The sequence below is a fragment of the Cupressus sempervirens genome, chromosome 10, assembly GCF_028749045.1.
Source record: "Cupressus sempervirens isolate cs-2001-9-10 chromosome 10, ASM2874904v1, whole genome shotgun sequence".
Lineage (NCBI taxonomy): Eukaryota > Viridiplantae > Streptophyta > Pinopsida > Cupressales > Cupressaceae > Cupressus > Cupressus sempervirens.
Window position 1 is genome coordinate 76,319,328 of NC_143127.1, and position 17,108 is coordinate 76,336,435.

Below are 17,108 nucleotides of genomic sequence, written 5' to 3' on the forward strand. Positions count from 1 at the left end.
CATCGGTGGTCTTTTAAAAGTCAATTTTGGTGAATGCAAGCTTATTAACAATATGTGCCGTATGAATTTTAAAGTGCATCAGTGGCACAATGGCCACTGACCGAGGTTTGGGGCCCGATGGTCATGGGTTCAACCCCGCCAACCTCCAAAAGTAATATTTTACAAGGTGGCACTTTAAATAATATATTTTATTATTATTATTATTTATTTTTTTATTTTTTGCTCCATGCCACCTCGAACTTCAATTGGGCATCATTTTTGCATACAAGCTCCTTTTTTGATGAAACAAACACCATCACAGAGCTATTGATGAGACTATCAATTTGATGCTGACTTTGACCAAATTTGGAGAGATTGAATTTTTTCCTTTTTGATGGCCCTTGTACTCGAATTTAACCAACCTTTGACTGGCCATAACTTTTTTGTATGAACTCTATTTTCACCTGTTCAAATTGCTATTGGTCCAAAATTTCAAGGACTTCAATCTGATGTTGATTGTTGGAGTTTTGGAGATACTTCAATTTTTGGTGAAAATATCCCCTGGATCAAGCCTCCCCACTAAGAAGCTTTCAAACCACTAAAAGTTTGGATTACACAAAAAGTAGGTGAGGGTATTTTTTCCTCACTTTACCAATATCCATCCATCTTGCCTTGCTTGGATGCATCCCCTTCAATCCTACTCAGAGTTATTCAACTGGTCCTCTTTGTGAGGCTTTGACATTCCTATCAAGGATGACATCTTCTAGCAATTTTGACATGTACTCCAGTGAAAGGTCATCAATGGAAGGAACTTGAATGTTAGTGCCTTCATCTAAGATCATTGGAGGTTCATACAACTTCAGATTCTCAACATTGAAAATTGAGTATATCTACATGTATGGAGGAAGATTAAGGCAGAAGGCATTGGTACCAATCTTCTCTAAGATTTCAAAAGGACCATACCAGATAGGCTTGAGCTTCCTTCCTTCACCTTGCATTCTTTCCTTGCTGATGTGTAACTAAACTTGATCACCAACTTGAAATTGATGATTGATGCGATGCTTATCATGGTGAGCCTTGTATTTGGCTTGGCTCTACTCTAACTGTGCTTCTACTACCTGATGGATTTCTTGGACCTTCTGGATGAACTTTAAAGCCCTTTCTACATCATGGTGTCCATCGATAATGTCTTCCTTCCCAAAAGAAAAATCCATTGGTGTTTTAAGAAAATAACTGAAGCAAGTCTCAAAAGGAGACTTCTTTGTAGAAGAGTGTGTTGCACGATTGTAAGCATGTTGTACATAGTGAAGACTTTCATACCACAACTTAGGATTCTTGTTGTAGTAACCTCTAAGTAGATGCACAACTATCCTATTCACTACCTCTATCTATCTGTCAATCTGTGAATGGAAGGTTCTACTCTTCTTTAGGTTGGTGTCCATGAGTCCCCACAAAGATGACCAAAATTCCCCTAAGAATTGAGAATCTTGATCTGATACAATAGAAGTGGGTAACCAAAAATGAACCCATACATTTTGAAAGTAAAAATGAGCAGTTAGTTCAATAGTAACTTGATTTTTACAAGGAATTAAAATACACATTTTGATGAATTGATCAACTACTACATACAAATAATCATGACCCTTCCTGGACATAGGTAAACCTCCCACAAAGTCCATAGACACACTTTCCCATGGATGGGATGGTATAGGTAATGTTGTGTACAAACCCAATTTCCTATTACTTGGTTTGTTGGTTGCACACATTACACATCCTTTTTATATACTTGGTGATAGTTTCTTGCATATGAGGCTTGTAACAATATTTTTGCAATTGAGTCAATCTTTTACTTACCCCAAAATGTCCTGCAATCAAAGAGTTGCATGCTTCCCAGATTGCATGTGCCTGTTCATCTTTAGGAATGCATAGTTTCTACAAGTGGTACAATAAATTATCCTACAGATAGTAATATTTTTCTTCTACATGTTTAACCTGGATTAAAGCTACATAGATATCCTTAAAGTTCTCATCATTAGCATATTGTTCCTAAAAACTTTCATGAACCATAGAACTATTTTGAAGGATTATCAAAGCATTCTAAATAGGAGGTCTAGAGAGCATATCTGCTACTTTGTTATGGCAACCCTTCTTATACTTAATTACCAAATGAAACTATTGTAGAAAACCCATTCACGTAAAGTGCCTATTTTGTTGCAACTTAGATGGTGAGTACAAATATTTAGCAACTAGTGATTAGTGTGGTTTATAGTTTCCCTTTCCAATAAGTAGTGCTTCCATTTTTTAACACTCTGAACTAAATCATAAAGTTCCTTATCATAAGTAGGATAGTTACTTGCTGCTCCTTAAAAAGTTTCAGAGTGGTAGCAGACTAGTTTACCTCCTTGCATGAGTACAACTCTCATGGAAAACTAGCTTGCATCTCTCTCAATCTCAAAGGGTTGATGTAAATTAGGTATAGCTAGAACTGGTGTAGTGCTCAACTTTCCCTTTAAAGTGTTGAAAGCCTTCTATTGCAGACCTCCCCACTAAAAATTTATCTTTGTACTGGTTAATTCATGCAATGGTGATGCAATGTAAGAGAAGTTTGCAATGAACTTCCTCCAATATTGAACTGCACCTAAAAAGCTCCTAACTTCTTTAATCATACTTGGCTTAGGCCATTTTACAATACATTCAACCTTCATAGGGTTTACTTTCAATTGACCATTCCCTATGACATAGCCTAAGTACACTAATGATGTCTTTGCAAATTCACATTTTGACATCTTGACATAGAGTTTTTCTTTTCTCAGTACATCAGGTACTTTCTTTACATGAATTACATGATCATCCCAAGACTTACTAAATAAAAGAATATCATCTAAATAGACTATGATAAAATCATTAATAAAAGGATGAAAGACATCATTCATGACTCACATGAATGTAGTTGGTACATTACAAAGCCCAAATGGTATAACCAACCACTCATAAAATCCTTATTTTTTCTTAAATGTTGTTTTCCAAATATCATTTTCTGCAATTCTTATCTAATGATATCCACCATGTAAGTCTAGCTTAGTGAAATAAATTGCATGTTTTGATTGATCAAGTAAATCATCAATCCTAGGAAGAGGGTGCTTGTTCTTTACTGTTATCTTGTTCAAAGCCCGTTAGTCAATGCACATTCTCCAAGTCCCATCTTTCTTTGGAACCAACACAATAGGAGAACCACAAGGAGAAGTAATAGGATGGATAACTCCTTTCTCGATGAGCTCCTAAACTTGCTTCTTGATTTCTTCATTCTACAAGATTGATAAATGGTACATGTTGATATTAGGAAGTGGTGCTTTTGGCTGCAACTGAATCTCATGTTTTATCTCTCTCTTAGGAGGCAATCCTTTCAGTTCCTAAAACAAGTCATCATAAGCATAAACAACTTTGACCAATTCAGCCTTATGTTTTGTATCACATCCCTTAAATGCCTCAGATGTTTCATCGTCTTTGGATTTTCCAATCATCAACACAAAATTCTTACTAGAGTTGACTAATCTTTTCATTTGACCAGCATTGACTAATGCTAGATTAGTCTTGACCTTATGTGCCTGTATAATGTATTCAATCTTATCTTTAAAAAGATGATACTTATTTTCTCCCCTATAGAAGATAGCTTGTCGGTCATACAAATAGGGACTCTCAAGTACCAGACCACAAATATCTAAAGGGACTACATCAACTTCTACCTCATCTACAAAGTTTGCAGTGATAGAAATTCTTAACTTGCATTGTTTAGTTACCTGTAACTATGCATCATCGCAAACCCATCTAAGAGGATATGGTTTTGGATGAGGTGTTGTAGTCAAATTAAGCTTTTTAACAACTTCTTTAGATATCAAATTAACTTGAAAACTCATATCAAATAATTTATCAACCTTAGTATGCTTGATAACAACTTGGATGTGAAATAATTCATTCCTTTGCTTATCATTCTTAGGAGAAGATACTTTACTTGTACTTGCACTTATACTAGAAGAACTTGCAACTGATGAAAGAGATATATGTTTTCCTTTACCTTGAATCCTAGTAGAAACAATCTTTGTCTCATCTCTAGAGTTAGATTCAATATCTTTTTGAATTATAGTAGTAATTTTCTATTTATCTTTGTTTCCACCATATCACTTTGGCCTCTTTTCAGGATGCAGCTTCTAGCACTTAGAATCATCATGCCCTTCTTTCTTGCAATGTGAGCATGTGGGTTTCTCACCCCCTTTCTTTATTGTTGCTATCTTTTTACCCTTTCCTTTGCCTTTGGACTTTTCCTCAAACTTAGATGGCTTTTTATTAGACTTATCAATGAAAGTACCCTTACCCCTTGATTCTAAATGTGTTTCCTGGACACATACTTCATCCAAATTATAAGGATTCAAGACAAGAATAGAATGCCTTAGGTAGGAATGAAGACCACCCATATACTTTAGTAAAGTGTCCTAGGTATATAATGGGACATTTAAAGAAATAGCCTTTTTATGAAATTCATGGGTGTAATCCTAGACAGACTAACCTTTCCCTTGCTTAAAATGTTGCTAGTTCATCATTAACTACTGCATATGGCCTAGGGGGTAGAATAGCTTCTTTAAAGCACCAACAAATTCTGACCAAGAAAAATTGAACTTACCATGCTGTGAAGTTTCATGTCCTACTCTCCCACTAGGATAGAGCTACACCACCTAATTGAAGAGTGGCTAACTAAATTCTATCAACATCATCTACAAGGTTTTGAACTCTACAGTAGACTTCTACTTGCTAAATCTAGTCATCTAGTTTTTTGGCATTTAACTCCCCACAATATTTTGGCAAGTCAAACTTTACTTTCAACTTGATTTGAGGCTTATGTCCACCCTTAAAAATATTAGAAGACTTAGAATGGGTAGAAGAAGCTGAAGAGGGGGGAGAAGGAGAAGAGGGAGAAGACAGAGAAGAGGGAGGTGTATTTGGAGGATCACTATCACCTCCTTTCTTTTTTTGTTTGTCCTTCTGAGCTACACGTCTTCACATCTTTTCTTCTCTTTCCTGTATGAAAACTTCTACCATTGTTTGCAAATTTTAAAAAGTCTTCTAGATACTCTTATATTGAAAAACTTATCCACCACCTTTGTCTGCCATTTATGATGATGGTTTAGTCCTTTGGTTTTTGATCTCAAGATTGCATTCCTCAAGCTTTTCTTTGCCTTTCTCAATCCTAGATCTTGTTAGCATTCAAATCTGAAATACTAGTCACACAAGAGCTTTAATACCAACTTTTATTTTATTAGAGAATCTAGGATTATTATAGAAGAATACCAATGAATTACACAAAGTTAATTTAACAATTAAATTAACATAATTGAAAGAAAGAACATCACAACATTACAAAAAATGGAATGAGAAAAGAGAGAAAGGGACACAACATATTTGATTTCAAAGTTTTTCTAGTATGGACTACATCTTTGGGTCCTACTCCAATAGGGGTACTGATTTGAATAACACCAAAAATTAGGTACAGTGTTACAACATCATTCCCTCATAAGCACAATAGTATTATTCTAGTGTGCGGTATTGAAAAATGCCCTTCTAGAAAATTCTCTCCAAGTTCAACAATTCTGAATTCTTCAACTATTCAATGATCTCCAAAAAGGCCCCTAACCCCCTTTTTTATACAAAAAATTAGCCAAAATATGGCTATCACAAAATAATATAAAAAGAGGGCCTTTAACTAATTACCCTTTGAAAATATCCTTTAGCCAATTTGGAAGATTTGGCTTCATGTCAAATTTAGGGTAAAAATAATAACTATAAACTTTATTTAACATAAGGTTGGTAGGCAGTTAAAAGGATAAGTAGAATTTGGCCTAAATATATCTTTAAGTGCACATTTGGCACATAGGCGATTAAGCTTTTGTATGGGCCATTGGTCAAGGGTTCCAATCCTACTGATGGCCTTTAAAAAGCCAATTTTGATGAATGAAACCTTATTAAAAATATGCACCATATTAATTTTAAAGTTCACTAGTGGTGCAACGACCACCAGCCAGGGTTTGGGGCCCAGTGGTCATGGGTTCGACCCCGCCGAGCTCCAAAAGTAATATTTTACAAGGCAGCACTAATATATATATATATATTTGAATTTTGCTCCATGTCACCTCAAATTTCAATCAAGTGCCATTTTTGCATATAAGCTCCTTTTTTGATGAAACAAATGTCCTCACAGAGTTGTCAATGAGACTGTTGATCTGATGCTAACTTTGACCAAATCTAGAGAGTTTGAATTTTTGCCTTTCTGACAGCCTCTATACCCAAATTTGGGAAACCTTTGACTAACCATAAATTTTTCATATGGAATACATTTTTTCTTGTTTGAATGCATTGTGTCCAGAATTTCAAGAACTTCAAGGACCTAAGCTAAGGATCAAGATGCCTTACAAAAGAGAGATTCCTAAACTAAATAGAGACAACTTTTCAGCATGGCAGGGACTCATGCAACTTCATCTAGCCACCATTAGTGATTTAGGCTTGAAATACCTTGATGAAGAATACAAAACTCCTACTGGTACATTATCTATTGGAGATCTTGTTGAGAAAAAGAACCATAACATAATGATGATTAATATTGCACCTACTCTTAGCTATGTTGAATTTGATGAGATCAAAGGCTACAAAACTACTTTTGATATGTGGAACAAGCTAAAGGATATCTATGGTGCTGATGACAATGTAAGGAGAGCCAAAGTAGAAAGCCTTAGAGGATAGTTTGGTTAGATGAGAATGAGAGAAGATGAAAATGTTGCCAAATATGTGGAAAGAATCAAAGCTAGTGTAAGTGCATTAAGAGCTTCTGGAGGATAAATCAAGGAAGATACAATTGTAAGTAAAGTTCTCAGAATATTGCTTCCTATCTATGCAATTAGAGTATCTACTATTCAAGAAAAGAGATGTGACCCAAATCACAAGTTAAGTTTGGATGCCTTGGTAGGAATATTGACAGCTTTTGAGCTAGACAACTTTGACAATTATGTTCCAAATTCCAAAAATGTTGAGTCTACATTTGAGGCCAAACTTTCACTCAAAGAAAAGGCAAGAAAATAAAGGAGATTTAGTCAAAAAGTGAAGAGGAAATAGAGGAAAGTTTTGACAATGATCTTGAAGTTGTTGAAGCTTTACTTACAAAGAAACGTTCTAGAAGCAGAGAAAAATACAAAGATAAAGTTCCCCTAATCTATTTTTCATGTGAATAAATTGGTCATATTGCTGCTAGGTGCCCAAACAAAGAGAGCAAGGATGAGAAGAAGAGTCATAAGTAAAAAGGTAGAAAGGATTTCAAAAATCACAAATCATACAAGGACAAAGGTAAGAAAACTTGCTTTATGGCTAAAGATTCTAACAATAGTGAAGATGAGATAGTATACATTGTTGTAAAAGATGAATCTGATGAAGAAGAAGATAAGATGGCACTTATCTCACATATCAGTAAAAATTATACCTGGATCATAGATAGTGGGTATTCGCATCATATGACTGGAGACAAAAAAATATTTGAACACTTTGAACACTATGATGGAGGTAGCATAAGGTTTGGAAACAATGAACCTTGTTGCATAAAAAGGAAAGGTTGCATATCATTAACTAATGAACTTGTATGTGAAAATTCCTATTGGGTTGAAGGACTAAAACATAATCTACTAAGTGTGGCATAGCTAATCAACATTAGATTCAAGGTAGAATTCATGCATGGCAAGGCGAGACTACTAGATGACAAAAGGAATCTAATTGGATCAGGCAAACAAACATGAGGTAACCTATTTTATCTTGATCTTCATGATTTCTCATGTTTTATTGCTCAAATGGAAGAAATTTGGTTATGGGATAGAAGAATTTGTCATGTAAACTTTGATAATATGGTCAAGATAAGAAAATTTAGAAAAGTAAGAGGTATCCCTAGTTTAGAGGAAACAAATTTTGGATTATGCAAAAATTGTCATATTGGCAAAATGGGAAAGACTAGTTTTAAGAGCAAAAACTATTAATCTGAAGATATCTTGGAAATTATGCATACTAACCTATGTGGATCCATTGGAATAGAAAGCTATAGTGGAGAAAAAATATTTATTCTTTTTGTTGATTACTATTCTAGAATGACGGTTGTTATGTATCTTAGAGAAAAGTCAAAGGCATTTGAGAAATTCAAATGGTATCTAGCAAGAGTAGAAAAAGAAATTGGAAAAGGATTGAAATGCTTAAGATCAGACAGAAGTGATGAATTCATCTCCAATGAATTCAATAACTTTAGTATTGAAAGAGGAAGTAAAAGATATGTATCATGCCCTGTTACTCTCGAGTAGAATAAAATAGCTGAAGGAAGAAATAGATCTATCATGGATTGTACAAGGACTCTAATGATTGAAAAGAATGTTGCTATCAAATATTGGAAGGAAGCCATCAACACTGTAGTTCATACTCTAAACCAAGTATAGTTGAAGAAGGACTCACATAAAACTCCCTATGAGCTATGGTATGGCTACAAACCCAATGTAAGTTACCTAAAAGTATTTGATAATAAATGTTATATCTTGAAAGAGTCTAGAAAAGGAAAATTCAATTTAAAAGATGATGAAGGTATATTCCTAGGATATTCTTGCAAAATTAAGGCATATAAATGTTTGAATTTGTCTACTCACAAAATAATCAAAAGTGCACATGTGAGAATTGATGAGTTTGTGGAAAATACTGAAGAAGAAAGCAAAAGGGAACTAGAAGAGTACAAAAGATTTGTCTACTTTGAATTTGATACATTGCCAAGCACATCTAACAATAAATAGACTTCACCTCCCAAGTCTTCCTTAGCTACCAAGTTGCAAGAAGTACAAACCAAGTCACAAGGAACCGAGTCACATTCTGAGGCTACTGAGCCAATGCCTACAGAGTCTAAATGACCCAAGCCAGAAGTTGAGATTCAAAATGAAGGCAATGTGATTCATTCAAAAAGAAAAGGACCTGTATTGGCCAAATATGTTAGAAGGCATCATGCACCTGATCAAATTATTGGAGATAAATCAAAAGTACTATGACAAGAAGAAAATTGAAAGGTACATGTTTACTTGATAATTTTGAAACTATAAGTGTTAAGGATGCTATAGAAAATGAAAGTTAGATTGAGGCTATGAATGAAGAAATAGAAAAAATAGAGAAGAAAAAAACTTGGACCCTTTCTCCTAGGCCTAAACATAAAAATGTGATTGGACCAAAATGGGTATTCAAAAATAAGCTAAATGAAGATGGACAAGTATCAAGAAACAAAACTAGATTAGTGTGCAAAGACTATTCTCAAGAAGAAGGAATTGATTATGGTGAGACTTTTTCTCTTGTTGCAAGATTAGAAGGTGTTAGGACCTTACTTGCATATGTTGCTCTCAGAGGATTCAAATTATATCAGATGGATGTTAAATCTAGATTTTTATATGGTATTCTTGATGAAGAATTCTACATTGAACAACCAAAAGGTTTTGTTGATCCAGACAAAAGGGGCATGGTCTACAAATTACACAAAGCACTGTATAGTCTGAAACAAGCTCCTAGAGCATGGTATGAAATGTTACATAACTACTTGATACAGATTGGTTTTCAGAGAACTAATGATAATAGTAGTTTGTATGTCAAGGAAGGACCATATAACAAGATTGTATTGGAAAATATATTTGTGGATGATACTCTATTTATAGGGAATGATGATCTATGCAAAGAATTTTTAGAAAAAATGAACAAAGAGTTTGAAATGTCCATGTTTAGTGAGATGAAATTCTTTGTTGAATTACAGATATAGTTGAACAAGAATGGTATCTACATTACTCAATCTAAGTATATCAAGGAGATACTCAAGAAGTTTGGAATGGAAGATTCAAAACTAGTTGGAACCCCGATGTGTACTAGACTAAAGCTTACAAAAGATGATGACTCCAAAGAGGTAGAACAAACCTTATACAAATCAATGATTGGAAAATTATAGTATGTAGTTCATACAAGGCCTGATATTACTTTAGCACTTAGGATAGTGGCAAGATTCTTAGCTAAACATATAGAAAATCAGATGATGGAAATCAAAAGAATCTTGAGATATTTGAAAGGTACTAAATACTATGATTTATAATACAAACTTGGAGGAAACTTTGACCTAATGGTATTCATTGATGCTGATTTGGTAGGAAATCTTGATGACAAAAAAATCACAAGTGGTGGAGAATTCTTTCTTGGTAAAAGGTTGGCATCTTGGACAAGCAAGAAGAAAAACTACACATCCCAATCTATAGCAAAAGTAGAGTATGTAGCAGTAGCAATGAATTGTTCTAACATTGTTTGGTTCAAATAATTGTTGGAAGGCATGAAGGTTGAGATAAAAGAACTAGTTGTCATGTTTTGTGATAATACCAACACAATTAACATATCAAAGAACCTAGTGATGCATTCCAAAACTAAGTACATTTCTATAAAATATCATTTTGTCAGAGAATTGGTGTAGGATAAAGAAATTATATTGGAATATGTTCATAGAAAAGAATAGATTGTAGACATATTTACTAAGACATTACCTAAGGATGCATTCTTGTATCTTAGAGGTAAGCTATGGGTCATTCCCCTATCTAAAGCTCACTAAATAAAGTTTTAGTGGTGCATCAATAGGAACCAAGTTGAAGATCAATCAATTGATGCAGCATACTCAAGGTACATTGATACTAATTTGGTAGGTGTTGTCTTTGGCATGTGTTGTCAAAGAGGGAGAATATTATTGCCATATCTTTCTAAAATTTGTTTATATCTTTCTGAGGGAGAAGTATACTATCATAGAATTAATGTAATTCCTTCAACAAGGGAGATTACTACATGAAGGAGAAGTTTTTTTCAAAAATCTAAGAGGGAGAAACTTTCTATTAGAGAAAGTTTTTTTATCAAATTTCATCGTGCTATGATATGTTGTTTTTCCATCAATGCTAGAGAGGGAGATTGTTGGATACAATTGTCTAATTGTGTGTTGTCTTTGATGTCACACAAATGCCATATCAATTTTTAGTTAGTGCTTATTGAGCTCACTTGGTCAACAAGACAATTTTCCTTATCTACCAAGCATTCTTGAAGTTTATTCTACGAAGAAATTGTCTATCAAGCTCACTCATGCATCGAAAGAAATTATGGCAGAAAATAGTGTTAACCAAGTTCTCATGGTTAACAAAAAGAAAAGTTGGATAGACTTAGTTCTAACTGAGTTCACTTAGTTACCAAAGGATTTTAGCAAGTTTGTAATGTTAACTAAGCTTCTTTTGGTTAACATAGGAAATCATCTTAGAACTAGTGTTTACTGAGCAAGGTTGGCTAATAAAGGATTTTGTTGTTTTGGCATGAGAAGCTTAATTATTTTAAGTATTATTTCTAGCCGACTATGATGATGAATAATGGTGATTGTAATTTGAACTTGGGCTGACTTGACAATCTAGAAGGTATAAATGTAAGGTCAAGTTGTGATTTTCAAGTGTGCGTGCAAGTGTGTTGATTGAATTAAAAAGGAAAGAGTGAGAGTGAACTTGAAGGATAAGTAGATATCCTTATGGTGTAGAAAAGTAATATTTGATTAGGAAAGATCAAATTTTAAGCAAAAAAGAGATATAAATTCAGAAATTTAGTTGCATCACAATCAGGTCATTTCATTATTACTCTCTAACCATTATAGCAGTGATCTAAAATCTCTCAATAGAGTTGGTTTAATAGCCAGTTGTAAATCCTCTAACAAGGTGGCAATTCCATTGAATTTTTCTAAGACCTCTTAAAAGGCCACTCCTAATAGGGTGATTAAATCCTCTAACAAGGTCACAGCTAACAATGTGTTTTGTAACCTTCAATAGGGTTGACTCCTAACAAGGCTCACTTCATCAGAGTGAAAAAATAGTAACTAATTACATTGGTGGTTTTTCCCATATTGGGTTTCCATGTTAAATTTGGTCTCTCATGTGTTCATTTCCTTTCTCTCATGTTTGCAAGATTAATTACTGTTAATGTCTTAAGATTTGATAAAAGTAATTCACACTTTGCATTTACTAAGTTACAACATTTTTAGTGTGTTTACTAAGTAACAACAACAATCAGTTTTCTCAGTCTAAATTTTATTGTTGACATCTAAGGAATTTGGGATTTATTTTAGTGGTAACTGATTCACCCCTCCTCTCAGTTACTCCTATAATTCCAACAAGATCAACCACTGGTTCATGCTAATAGGTGGAACAATTAAATCCTTTCATAAGGTAGACTTAACAATCTTTTGTAGATCTCTTTATGGAGCGCATACTTCATTGTATGTTTTGTAAATCCTTTTGTAAGGTGGACCTAGTAGTCCTTATTGCTCCTAATAGGGAAGATCATTAGAAGTGATCATTGTAAGCCTTAATAGTAAAACTTTATACTGTAATACTAAAATATTGTGGGTATCATCCCCACCCTAGTTTTACTTTCTATTTGGAAGGTTTATAGGTTACCATATTGTGTGTCAAAGTGTTTTGAAATTCTTAATGCTTTAATTTTTTCATGCATGCAATTAGATTAGAATACATACGAAGGATTAATTGGTGAAAAAAGATTAGGTTTTATTGGTTACTGATTCACCACTCCCCTCTCAATAACCTAGCCTATCTTGTATTTTGAACAATTGGTATCAGAGCATTGTGGTTCTCAAAGAAGAAGTTTAATAGCTTGAGAAAAGATCAAAAGCAATGGAGATATTTAAACTTGATAAAGCTACTGACAATGAAAAGCTAGATTTGGAATTGACTATTGGGCAACTTGAGAAAGTAAAGGATCAACTCTCTTAATCCCTAAAAGGAAGAAGAGATCTTGTAGTACAAATGAATGAAAAGCTTTAAACTGGAGATAAGCTAATATAAGATATTCATTTAGAAAGTAATTTAGATGAAGCTAATGAAGCAATTAGATAACTATGAGAAAAGAATGGTACACTTTAAGAAGAAGTAAGAAAGTTGAAAAGAGAACAAGAAATTTAGTTAGTAAGATTGTGTGAAATCATGAAAGAGAAACACAATGTAAAAGAAGAGATAGAAGGGAAGAACAATGAAATTCACCATCTATCCCTTCAATAGGAAGACTTCATTGATTAGCTTACTAATGCAAATGAAGAAATCATGAATCTAAAATCAAAGAATGAAAGATTATAGAATGATATAAACACTAAAGAGCAAACCAATGAGAGGATGATGAAATCTCAAGTAACCAAGATCAATTGAATGAGAAAAACCAATACAGACAGAAAGGCAAAATAGGAATTGGATATAAAAAAGAAGATAAATCATCCAAGCAAGGAGCTCAAAAGAATCAAAGACCTAATTTCAATCATTATGGTAAGCTAGGTCATACATCAAAAAAATGTTGGAGCAATGGTAAAGCTAAATTCAATGGAAAATGCTAGAATTGCAATAAGCATGGTCATAGAGCTAATGAATACAAAGAGAAACTCAAATTTGAAGGTAAATGTCACAAATGCAAGAAGCATGCGCACAGATCTTTTGAATACAAAACCAAGATATTGAACCTAGTAGAACATATTGTAAAATCTATGTTTGGTTGGGACTACAACACATGGTACATGTGTCATTACCATGGACAAAATTTTGACACATTGAAATAAAGTGTGTGAAACATCACATGAGGAAAAGAGACACCACTAGAAGATGTTTTATTTATAAAAAACTTGGACATCTTACCAAGAACTATATGAACACTGGAAGAATTGAAGATATTAAGAAGGCCAAGGCTAACAACATCAGAAAGTAGATAAGACAAAAATGGATTCCAAACTCTTTTGAAAATGCAAGTCCAAGAAAAGAAGCGCACGTTATGCAAGAATTGGGTAACTCAAGTATTTCTACTTGATCTCCCACAAGGATAAATGGAACTAAGATTTTGAAGTAGACATCCTACATCAATTCTAGTTAGCTAGAAGGAAAGTTTCATATCAACATTCAAGATGCAAAGGGATTATCAATTGTCTATGGAAATTCTAGACCTTGCAAGACCCTTCCAAGAAAGGTCAGGTATAACTAAGTCATTGTGTAGACACCAAGTCATGGATCACTCTACTAAGAAATTAGATTAAACTAGGTGGAAGATAGTCTATCACTAATCAAGAAAATGTACCAAGCATTTATGATGATTTGAAAGTGAAATTTGTTAAGAAGGATGAAATCAAATTCATTTGTTACCATGAATTTTCAAAGAGCTATATGTGAAGAGAAATTTCTATGCATCCAAGAAATTTGTACAAATTATTGTTGAGGTTTTCCATATTTTTGTGAACCCTACCAAGAAAAGGCATCCTCCAGTAGTAAATCCAAGAAAGGTTCTGAGATGTTGGTTCAAGGAATTAAGTGGAAAGCACCAGACTTCAAGTTAAGTCTGGCAATTGCAGAATTACTTGATCCAACTAGAGCTTAGTCACAAATACCACAAAAGGTACTTCTAGTGAATATCACATTTTTGTTGCTTGATTCAAGATATTGGAACCCTAGAAATGGATGAAACTCTAGAAAAGTTATTTGTGAATGATGTGTTGAAACTTGAGTATCAAAACTTGGAAGCCAAGGGTTTAACCTATATGCCCTGAGACTTTTAGATAAAATGGATAAGGTTATCCTTAGCCATGTACACAATGGGCAACTTTGGTTGGAGCAGCCTATCTTGATAATGAAGAAAATGATTCATTGAATCACAGGGCTACCAATGTTGACCAAGGAAAAGACAACCAAAACCCTAAGTTGGGTAGAACTAGAAAAGAAAACACTTACAAAATGGGATGAAAAAGGTATGAAGATCAGTTGTGGAGCTGACACGGAGTTGAAGTTTGGAATTCATATAATAGCACATAAAATATATAGCTCTAGTTGTCTCAATAGCATATCATGTGAAGTAGTAGATCTCACTCTCAAGGTGGTGAAGAATAACATGTCCTTCAACCTTGCCAAGCTAATGTTGAACCAATTCAACAAGACCATGGAGAGAATTAGAACTTCAAAGAATAACCCATGTAAGTTTGTATTCACTTTTAACCTAATTATTCTTCTATGTGCAAAAGTTTTTCCCTTCAAAAGGTATAGTTGTATGGAGAAAATATGTCTGTACTATATTAGATCAATGAGTATATATAGCAGAGATGGGTGAAAGCTATGTGAATATCATGAATTATTATTTTGATTCATTCAAAGGAAAGATGAATAAAAAATTCAGAATTCCCAAGAAAATTGTAGAATATTATAAGGATGATGTTTGTTTTATGGTAGACTCTAATAAGTTATACATACAAGTAGTCAAACCTAGAGTAGTGTGGGTTAAGCCTCTAGGCTATGAGGTTAACATTGATGACACCAGAGACATCATTGAGGTATTATTGAATGAACTTGCAGATCCCAAGGCCACATATTTTGGTAGATATGATGAAGCCAAAGCCATAATTGAGCTATAAATAAAGCTTCCTTAGGCTATCAGTAAAGGAAAGAAGAGGATAGCAAAATAGAGACAAACTAGTTCTACTCTCCTATTGATAGAAGGTAAAGGAGATGATGTGGAAGAAGATGATGTAGAAGATGATGTAGATGAAACAAAATAAGAAGAAGAAGAGCCAATCAGGAAGAAAGGTAAGGTTATTATAACCAAACCTACCAAGTCATTTACTATAGTATTCACAAGAATAACATCTAGAAATATATTAAAATTAGATGAAGAAGTAGAGGATGTTGTTTTCAAATGATCTCCACCTAAATTTCAAGATAAATTGAAAGAGATTGATTCTAGAGCTGGCATGGAAAATTTTAAATCATTGAGATATGAGACCAAAAATGCAGAGGAGAAGAAGCAAGTTGAAGACATTATTATATCTAAGCTAGGAAAATGGAAATATTCACTTGACCAACACACACATCAAATTCCCAATGAACTGATGGAAAGAATCAAGAAAATATGGGAACATGCAAAGAAAACTATGAAGGATATATATGAGCAGACTCTGAGGCAACTCATATGAGGCCTTAATGATGAAGAAGTGAAAGAGTCCATGAAGAAGAATGAGCAAAAATTCTTCACATGAGTTGTTTTCATAGATGAGAGTTTTGGCATCTACAATCTTCATCATAAGAGAGATTTTTTTGTTCATGTCAGTGATAAAGATGATGATGAAGATGAAAAGGAAGAATAGGGAAATGATGAAGAAGAAGGAGAAAATGATGATAATAAAGATGATGAGGAGCAAGAATAGAAAGCCATCAAGGAAAATCTCACTAAGGTTCAGAGCATTGAGGAAACTAACCTTGAGAAGATTACAACATTGGTCATAACCTCATTTCCTCAATGTCCAAGAAAAGCTTGAAATCCATCAAGCTAAGAGAAAGCTTCTATCGTGTTGGTTGTGAAAAACACTTCAAATACAAGAACTCAACCAATCCCTGCACTTGTTCAGCTATGTACTTCATTGACTAAAGTAATCAACACTTCATATGATGAGTAGTTAGTGCTTCCTCCTTCATCAATTTTGGGTACTTAGCAATAAGGTAATTATACAATTAGTGAAATATCTACTTTTTTTTCTAGTCCTTTTATTTCCACTATTTTTACTATTTCCAATGTAGAAGTAGTTAGTACAAAGATAGTTGAGAGAAAGCCTCAACCTCGTACTAAGGTTTCTAGCAAATGCAAAGATAAGGAAGAAGATATTGATCTTGATGAGGATATAGTTATCCCAAATTCAGGTATCTCTACTTTGAATCTTGATCAAATGCATACAATAGCTGAGCTCTTGTAGAAGAAAGCTAAGCAATAAAGGCTTAGAGAGGAGAGAAATAAAGAACATCAAGTGCTAGAAGATGCAAAGAACATTCTTGTAGATGCACTCAACACTGAGGTTGATACTTCTCAACCTATTTTCCTAGTTAGTAGAAGTTATTCAGAAATTTAATGAAGATCTAAATGGGAAAGAATTTTTTTAGCAAAGAGTATAGAAGAAATTTGAAAACAAAGTATTGGAGCTAGTTGAATAGAAGATTGCACTATACCAATTA